This window comes from Echinops telfairi, unplaced genomic scaffold (assembly GCF_000313985.2).
Source record: "Echinops telfairi isolate 266 unplaced genomic scaffold, ASM31398v2 ScPeMD7_3533;HRSCAF=4204_0, whole genome shotgun sequence".
In the NCBI taxonomy this organism is placed as follows: Eukaryota; Metazoa; Chordata; class Mammalia; order Afrosoricida; family Tenrecidae; genus Echinops; species Echinops telfairi.
This window is the reverse complement of record NW_022107431.1, coordinates 66,300,459-66,310,750: the sequence shown is the minus strand read 5'-3', so window position 1 is coordinate 66,310,750 and position 10,292 is coordinate 66,300,459.

Below are 10,292 nucleotides of genomic sequence, written 5' to 3'. Positions count from 1 at the left end.
GGGACCGCTCACTTTCAGGGCAAGATCCATTTCCATATTCAGAGCAATCAAATATTGCCTTTAGGAAAGAAAGAACATGTGGAATTCTGTTACATAACACTCCATATTTTATATATTTTTTCATAAAAAACTAATGCAAGACATGGAAGAGTCAAAGATTATCATTAATGAACACTGAACTATTTATAATCGTTCACATGTATCTAAACCTTTATTTGTAAATTCATAGGATTCTAATGCAATGGGTTTAAATGATCAGTGTTAACTTTTTATTTTTCTTTCATTCAAACTATTCCAACATTTAATAAGTTCTTGCTTTATTCTAGGACTTAAAAATTTTCTAGTGAACTTATTTTAGTGTTTACACATAGGGTTGCTAACCTCAAGGTCATCAGTTTGAAACCACCAGCCTCGAGAGAAAGACAAGACTTCCTACTCCTTCAAAAGTGACAGTCCCAGAAACCCACGTAACTACGAATGTTGCAGAAAAGCCTTTGTTCACTAATGACCCCACCTCTATAAGACTTCATCAGTTACTTTATAAATCAACAAAAAATCTTCAGCCTTGGTGTTACAAAATTTCTATTACAGACTGAGCAAGAAATATGTGTTCAATGTGCAAAATATATGAGCACAAGGCACAACAAAACAACAAGAAAATATGGACATAGTGCCTGCCTTCAGAGATTCTAGAATGCAGCTGAAGGGACAAAACACGGCATGGCAACACTTCGAGGAGAAATGCCTCAGCACAGGGAGAAGCAACCGAACCTCTGCCGTCAAGTCGACTCTGACTCATCCCCACCGTGTATCAACAAATGTCATTAATTGACCAGAGATATCTAATTTTTTTTAATGTGTGTTTCAAGATCAAAAATAAGCCAGGTAACTTCACACTGGGGTAGACGTGATTGCTCCAGTGAGGTCGAGACTTTGGGTTTGGGTCTTAATGGGTGACTAGGATTTGCACAGGGGGCTGGGGTGGGGAGTGGGTGTCTCTTCTAAGTGAACAAGAAATGTAAAGAAAACACAGGAGGCTGTGTATGCTCTAAGGTTTTCTGACAATAATTCTGAGTGATCTCTCAGACCTCATAGGGAAAGTCCAATGGATGGAGCCCATCAGCTGTTCCCTGGGAAAAAGATGTGGCAGTTGACACCCACAAAGATTACAACCTTGGAACCCCTATGCAATGCTTCTACTCTGTCCTACAGGGTCACTATGCGTTGAAAATGACATACTGATCATGGGTTTGGGTTGGTTTTGAAGGTGAAGACAGCCTGGAACGTGTGAGGGTTTTCTAGTTTCCTTGTTATTCCCATGCCAGTGCATGGCCAATAGGACTTCTCCCACTTTGTTTTAAAATCTGGGTAATGATATTTTTACCCCCCTAAAATAAAGCAATTAATTTGGCTATAGAAGAATAATGTAGATTTGAAGTGGACCATCTTTTCCAACAACTTCCGAGGGGAGATTCCAAGGCAAATGTCCCCTTCTCTTTCTGTTGTGTGTTCCTACGTCATGTGCACAGAACGAATGGCCTCTGCCATCTGACAAGACCTATGTGACCTATTGTGTTAGTCCAGGTAGATTGTTACTCTAGTCTACCCAGACTGCCATGCCTATGGAAATAAAGATGGAGGAGGAGGCCGTCTTGAAATCTAGGCTACAGGTGCTTATATACCACATCGTAGAAACATTACCAAAGTGCCTTTAGTCTCTGCCCGATGACTCCATCCCTCCTCTTTACAAGATTGGCACAGTGACTCCTGAGAACTAGTTTCTTCAGAGCATTTGTATCCACAATTTTCCATCACCACCACCTCCTGATTTTTTTTGGCCTCAAATTCTGGAAAATAGAGATTTTCCAAAATAGTCTAAGATGTGTACAACTGAATTTGAAATTCTTCCAGGAGATAAAACCCCCTAAAAGTAGGGGTTTCCAAGAAGGACGTGGCAGCCCGGGTGTATCAGAGTGTAACAGTGTCGGATGTTGCAGAAGTGCACAGCCATGCCTTTCTTTCAAGGGGCCTCTGGAAAGACTCAGCTCTCTGGGGAGACTCGACTCGGCTTAGTCATCCGGTGCATTCACCTTTGCCCCAAATGGAGTGGCCGTGCATGTGAAATCACGCGATGATGTGGCAACTGGTCTTTGATATGTACGTGGGTGTCTCTCTCCTGTTCCTCCTAACACTTTCACAGCAAAAACATTCGAGGAGAGGAGTGGGATTCCCCCTCTTTTGCTGCCAAGACTTTGGGTTCCCTGCCTTTCCCTGTTTGCCAAGCTAACTAGTTAAACATTAGTAGGAAGAAAAGACTGGGGAAAGCCAGAAGGTTCCTGTTCACCTTCAGCATGCTCATTGAAAAAACAAAACAGGAGGCCCCAAAATGTTTCTTTGCTGTATCATGTTAATAAAATGCCATTATTTAATTACTAATATCTGTTTTTTATTAAGGCAATTTTCTGATCCCAGAAGCCTCTCCATAGCAAAGGTACATTTTCAAATTTGAATGCAAACATCTACGTGTTCCTGAGTTAGTTCCTTTAATGTGATTAACCATCAATACCTTCACTTTGTGTATAAGTCACACTCAGTCCTCCTAAGGTAAAACCTTTTGTGTATAAGTCACACTCAGTCCTCCTAAGGTAAAACCTTTTGTGTATAAGTCACATTCAGTCCTCCTAAACCTTTGTGGTGGTGGAGAGTCGCTTTAATTAGCCAATTATCTCTAAGAACTAGGATCAACTTCTTTGAAATGCATAATACAACAAACAAATGCATATTTGTGTTCGTCAATCGCCTGGCATCAAACAATAGGACATTACATGGTGAGTGTGTCAAAATGTATTTTAAGTGAATTCCATTTAAGTGCCATTCTTCTCAGGGGGATATTTGGCAAGTAGTTTGCATGTGGCATCCATCATCCAGTTTAAGCCTTTCATTGGCTAGATCTCTCATAGATTTCAGAATTATTATCTGCAGAGAGCTAATTGCATAAAATAAAATTTTCAAGGCTATATCTTTCAAATGTCATTTTTTCCTATTTTAAATGCATCAGTATAAATACGTATTGATACATGAGTTGCAACAGAACTAAACGGTGTATCTGACTTTCCTATTTTCTATATTTTCTACATATAGTACTACAAACAATTTGTATATTAAATGGAACCAATTGAAGTGCAATGAATTGATTGCCCATTCAACTTATGAATAAATACCATGTCAACAATTTTGTTCATCCTGTTAACTTGTTAGAGAGATGTTTTCAGCATTCCCTAAAGAGGTGATTCAACTGTCAGATCAGGACCACGGCAGTACGGAATTCCCTCCAGCTGACTTTCTAATGTGAGCTCACTGATCACACTGAGTCATCTCTAATGACTTTTTACCTTGTCGGTAAATGTGCATGGGACAGCCAGCACTTTTAAAGACTTCTGAAGACCACTTTTTAAAGACTATTGCTCAAGACTGAAGGTTTTCTGAGGGGTTGTAAAGTCCTGCCTGCTCATCATAAACTTTTCTTGAATGATTTTTCCCTTCTCCAAGCTATTGATTTTTTTCAGCTGTTCAATACTCATCCAATCTTTAGCTCTGGTGACTCTTACTGTATAGAATAATACACCTGGTCCCTTTTTAAACTAGTGCCTATGCCTAACCAGCACGAGTGCAAATGGCTTTCCTCTCCACTTCCTTGTTTCTTTCCCTCCCTTCTTCTTGCCTCCCTGCATTGCTGCGGAGTGACTAGGTTCCAGAAGACGTTTGACTAGAAAATGTTTCTTCTCAGAAAGGAAAGGAATGGGCTAATGTAGAATAAGTCCAGGTGAATACTTGTGATAAATAATGTGCTCAGCCCCATAGGAATCGTATGCTTTCCAGAATTCTAAATATTCTCCCAGGAAGCAGACAGTGGTACCAAGACATGGCAAATTATCTTGTTCACATATTCAAGTGCCTATGCCTTTTAGTACAAATTCAGAGAAATTCTGTCCCTTCTATAACCTCAGATTCCTGTACCTTCCATACACGCCCTCTGACCTGATACAAATGCAAACACGGCGGCATCAAGGCCCTAGCTATGTGTCTGCATCGGTAGGGTAACAATGTACTTGTTAAGAAATCCTCCAGAAAGGGAAAACACAGCTGACTTCAATTCTCCACGTACCTGCTGGGCTGCAGAAAATGCCATCATTGATTTCCTTCCTCTCTTTGCTGCTTCTCACTTCACTGTGGATGCTTTTATGGAAATGGTGCTGCCTTCTACCTGGACAATTCTTCCCAAAGGTATTGCATTGGAAAATTAAGCACACACATGCACGCACGTGCACACACACGCATGTCATTATACAGCTTAACTACTAAATGAGCCTAAATCAAACCTCTCTTTTTCCTGGCATCTCTGCTTACTACAAGTGTTTACATCACTATGGTACCAAAGGCTGCTACATTTGCTATTACATAAAGATAAATCTGAACCAGGTGACATGTGCCTGGAAGAAAAGAGCCTGATCCCAAGCACACATGGAGGAGCCAGTGGTTCAAGGAGGAGAATGGCTCTGTGCCATCCTCGGTAGGAAGCTCTCAGCCTGTCCCACTCCATGTTTCTCTCACATCCCAGTCAGTAACTGCAGATCCAGGGACAGGAGGTGTAGTCATTGTCTTTTTTAAGAAGCGTGCATGACTATGCTCAGGTCTTCTCAGATGCTATTGTTTAGCATCTACTCAGAGGCTAACAGGTCTTACTACCCAAGGTTTCTCTCTCTTCCCCTCTTTGGGTACATTCAACGAGAAGAACAAATCTCAACCACTCTCTTATCCAGTGTCATCACCTACTTTTGATTCGTGAAGACCCCACGTGGGCAGAACAGAACTGCGTTACGTGGAGTTTTCAAGGCGGCCACGTTGGAAAAGTGGATCTCCTGTCCTTTCTGCCACAGCACATCAGGGTGAATGGGGACCGCCAACTTTTCAGTTTGTTGCTGAGCACTACATTGTTTGCACCACACAGGGACATGAGTTATAGCCACTGTCTTATGTAAGAAACATGGGCGATTATGCCCCGGTCTTCTCAGATGCTATGGTTTAAAATCCACTCAGAGGCTAAAACGTCTCCCTTGTGTTGGTTCCCTTTTCAAATGTGAAAGTTCACTTTGCACTGACGGAACAGCCTTGAGAGGTGATACATCTCAGACACAGATGGAATGAAGTTGGTCATCAGAAGACACTGGGTGGCTGTTGGAATGTCTCTAATAGCTATCCTGAGTGATCTCAGAAAGCTCAGTCCTGGGCCAGTTCATGGACATGCAACCTAGGCTGTCACACAGGGCATGACCTTAGAAGGGCCCACACTCCATGTGATGCTCTTCTGTCTCCGTGGTAAAAGTTGGAGGGAACCACTTTGTAACTAAAGCCCTCTATTGTCATTTCTAGGTGGATCCCTCAAATGACGTAGCTTGTGCTTTCTCAAGCTCTCTCAGCAACTCTTTCTGAAGAAGAGAAAGAGGAAGTAAGAGATCTTTTCCCATTCTGTAGCATATTCAGAAATATACCGTGGTATGATGAGAAAAAGAACCCTGGTGCTGCAGTCACTAAAGCACTAGACTGTTAACCCAAAGGTCAGCAGTTCTCATCTACCAGCCAGCCACTCCAACAAAGAAAGATGTGAAAGTTGGCTTCTGAAAGGACAGTCCCGGAAACTGTGGGGGCAGCTCTATTCTGTTCTCTAGGGTTTCCGTGAGGAGCCCTGGTGATGCAGCAGCTACGCATTTGGCTGCCGACCACAAGGTCAGCAGTTTGAAACCACCAGCTGCTCCCCAGGAGAAAGATGAGGTTTTGTATTCTCATGAACAGTTATAGTCTAGGAACCCACAAGGGCAGGCACTCCCTGTCCTGCAGAGCTGCTATGAGTCAGAATGGACTTGAAGGAAGAGAGTTGGGGAGGTTCCGTGAGTTGGAATGGAGTCTGTGGCAATGGGTTTGCTTGTTATTTTTTAAATGGTGAGAACGTGTATGCAGAAGCATTGTTAAAGAACACCTTACAACTATTAGCACAGTTATTTATTTTATGAAGAAAACAACTTTATTTATCTTAATAGTTCACAAAAGACGTTACTAGTCAGGAGTTGCCCACATCTTCGTATTATCATGTCTGCGGCAGAATGCAGGTCAGTGTGTATGTGTGTGTGCATGTGTGTGCTTTATGACCTAATGATGTCAGAATATCAATAAGGCTTTGAACACCAAATGAGTATAAATAGGGCTGATAAACGCCTAGGGCATCCTTATAAGGACCCTTCACTGGGACTGGAAGAGGAGGCAGCTTCACTGTGGGCAATGTGGGCAAATAATGTGGGCAAAGTGAACACTGATGAAGCAGCTGCTGAAGGCGTGTGGCCCCTGTCTTCACGAAGTTGAATTTGACAATTGGTGAACTGTACATTAGCCTGCTGTTAGAGGGGAGCATAGAGTTTTAGGAAGGAAACTGCGAGAGAGCGCTATCTGTGGTCAATTCGACTCCAGCTCATAATGACTCTAACTCATATAGGGACCTGCCCCCAAACTTAGAGAGTCTAAGAGTGACAGAATAGAATGGCCCCACCAGGTTTCCAAAGCTGTAAATCATTGCAGAAGCACACTACGACTTATTTCTCTTATGAATGGTAAATCCTTTTGGATAAATCTTTCTGAATCTATGAAGAATTATTTCCACATTCTCTTTAAATTATGTATGTGGGAGACAAGTAAGGGGTGGGGTGGGTTAAACTTCAAAAAACAAATAAGCAGAATAGAGACCCAAAGCCCATCTGTAGACAATTGGACATCCCCTTACAGAAGGGTCACAAGGAAGAGACGAGCCAGTCAGTGTGTATAGTACAGCACCAATGAAACATAAAATTTCCTCAAGTTCTTTAATGCTTCCTCACCCCAATATCATGACCCAAATTCTATGTTACAAATCCGAATAGACCAGAGCATGTATGTGGGTACAGATAAGAGCTGGAAACACCAGGGAATCCATGATAGATAAACTCTTCAGGACCAATGAGAGTAGTGATACCAGGAGGGTAGGGGGAAGGTGGGGGGAACCGATCACAATGATCTACTTATAACCCCTCTCAAGGGGGATGGACAATAGAAAAGTGGGTGAAAAGAGACAGCAGTTGGTGTAAGAAATGAAAAAGTATATATAAATTAACAGGGGTTCATGAGGGAGGAATTCTGGAGGAGGGCGGAAATGAGCTGATACCAAGGGCTCAAGTTGAAAGAAAATGTTTTGAAAAAGATGATGGTATTTTGTATTATGTCCAAATTAGTATTATGCACAAATGTGCTTGATCCAATGGATGTATGGATTGTGATAAGATCTGTGAGAATCCTGAATAAAATGATTTTAAAAAGCCAGTTGGTTTAAATTTTATTCCAACTAAGAGTAACTACTCTGCAGAGTTTTCTTGGCTGTAATCTTTATGGGTGGCACAAGTTGTTTTGTGCTAGTCAGATATTATGTCAACTAGACACTCCTGGCTAGGGGTAGAGTTCAACCTGTCAAATAAGTGGTAGATTGATGGTGGCTCCTTGGAGATTGGCCTTCTTATAAGAGTGAGAAAAACTGGGAACCTCTCTTTCTCTCTGCAACTTTGCCTTCCTGCATGCTGGGACTGTGCTGCCAGGCCCAGAGCTATCAGCATCCTGCTATATTTCCACCAATTTTGCACCCACCAGCTTGTGAACTACCTGCTTCCTGGGTCACCATTTGCATCCCTGGCATGAGGCTTCATGAGTCTGAAGAGAGACTTACGGACTTGAGTTTGACTTTGCTGGGATACCTTCTTGATCTATAGTTACTTCTTGATAAAAGCTTTTTCTTATACATAGATGAGTGTCACTGGATTTTTTTCTCTAGAGAAAATACCACCCTAGCACGGGTTTGCATTTCCCAACAAATAGATTGCCTGGAAGTTTCAAGCCACTCAGTAGCACTGCCAAGGAAAGATCTAGCAATCTGTTTCGGTGAGGATTACAGCTAAGAAATCCCTACAGAGTTCAGTCTGACTGTGTAATAGATGGAGTTGCCATGACTCAGAATGGACTCCACATGTTTTATTATTATTATTATTATTATTATTATTATTTATTTATCTTTGCAGAAGCAGGTCACCAGATCTTTCTCTCATGGCATCTCTGGGTGGGTTTCTAATGGTCCGCCTTCAGTTGGGTTAGTAGTTGAGGACAAACCATGTGCAGGATCCAGGGGCTGTAGGGGAAAGTTAGGGCTTAATTCAAATTAAAAACAAAACTTACACCAAAACTTAGGTGCTTACAAGGAATATGGTGAATAAGGTTTTGGTGCAATTAGAAATTTCTCTAACAAACTGAAATAGCCTATCTTAGACCAGCTGACCAGCAAGGACTTTATGGCTTTCCTGAGTGGGACTTACCATGAGGTCAAAACCAATGAATGGTAAAAAGACAGGGGCTGTGCCTTGAATCCCTTCTGAGATAGCGTCTCTAATCCAAAGTACTAGATTGGGAATAATAACTACACTGAAGGTATATGTAATGGAGCACCAGATCCGTCCTCTTCTTTCCAAGCTCCCCACACTACTGCTGCAAAGTCCATTCTAACTCATAACGACCGTGTAGTAGAATGGCTCCTTTGTTCTTGAACCGCCAACCTTGCAGTTAGTAGCCCAACACCTATCCTATACCACTACCAGGACTCCTATATCCCTTCTATCATTGCAGACAGGTGATAGCCTATTTTCAACAGTGACACCATGTGGTAGCTTCAGAGAATTGACTTCTTGGGCTGAAAGACTATAAACCCCAAAACTAAACTCACTGCCATCAATGGATGTTCACAATGACTGTATTGAACAAGGAAGAACTGTCCTTTGTGTTTCTGAGATGATGATGCTTTGCAGAAGTAGAAAGCCCCATATTTCCCATGGAGCCGCTGGTGGTTTCAAACTGCTGACCTTGCAAGTAGCAGCCCAATGAATAACTACTACCCACCAAGGCTCCTATAGAGACTATACGTAATCAAAAGGAAAAAACCCAAAGCACATGGTAATGATGAGGAATTAAGTTAAATAATAAAAGCAGATAAGATACATTATACCTGGAGAGAAGGAATATGTCAAAATCATATGCACATTAAAAAAAATTCACTCCTTGGCAACCAGATAAAAATAGTGTCTGGGGTTTCCAAACAAAGTGAGTCTTTTTAGTGAGATGTCAATTAAGTCCCCATGGAAGAAGCAAACCAATATTAGTGGTCGATGGATTGTAAATCATATACTTCAATTTCAAAGGGAATAGTATCAGAGCCTAAATTGTGAGATTCTGGATTGCAGAAGGCAATGAATGACAGTGGAACCCTGAGATACATTTGTGAGATCTAGATGGGAAATCAGCCTCTCATCAGTCCCCTCTGTCCATAATAAAGAGATGGGAAGGAACCGGTTACCAAACACAGTGCATTGGAGAGATGACTATGGGAGATCAAAATGATAAACCTGACTTGAATGGTTAAAACCTTGTCAGTTGATCCTCACTCTGATACATGTTGGACCTTATCTCTATGTAGGCCCTTTGCCTCCTACTTCTTTCTTCTATTTCCTTTGCTTTCCTCTTGTCCCACTACCATGCTCAGACTTCATTTGGGTTTCAGTAATTCCTCTCGGTTACATTGCCCTTGGTCACTCCCTACTAGTCCTCCCACCCCCTCCCTGCCACTGGTTTTGAAGCACTCATTGTTCCCTTAACCCTGTGTTGTCCAACACCTCTTCCCTTTCCCCACCTCCCACTCTCCCATGTCCCCCTGGGACCGTTGTTTCCTTCTCCACATTGTATATGCAGCCTATCTTATCTAGATAGACCTGCAGAGATAATACTATGCACATACAATTGCAGATGGACTCGACAGCACCAAACAAAGTGGCACATAAGAACATGGCGACAACGGCAGCAACACCGACAAACTAACAAACAAAAAAGCCACTGACATACAAAATCGAAATGAAGGAAAAAAAGAAAGAAAAAGAAAAGCCTGTTAATAGTTCAAGGTTTGTTTGTTGACCTTTAGGAGTGTTTCCTGGACGAGTCTGATGGGGTGCCATGCCCTGGCCCCAAAGTCCATCCTTGATATTCCCTCGGGACCTCCTTGTTCTGCTCCCCCCCGCCATTCTATTGCATGCCCCCAGTGTTTTGCCTCAGTCTGGTGGGGTCAGCTCGGTCACACATCCCACACTGTGTCTCCAGTGCTGTCCCATGTAGGGCCATGGGTCAGT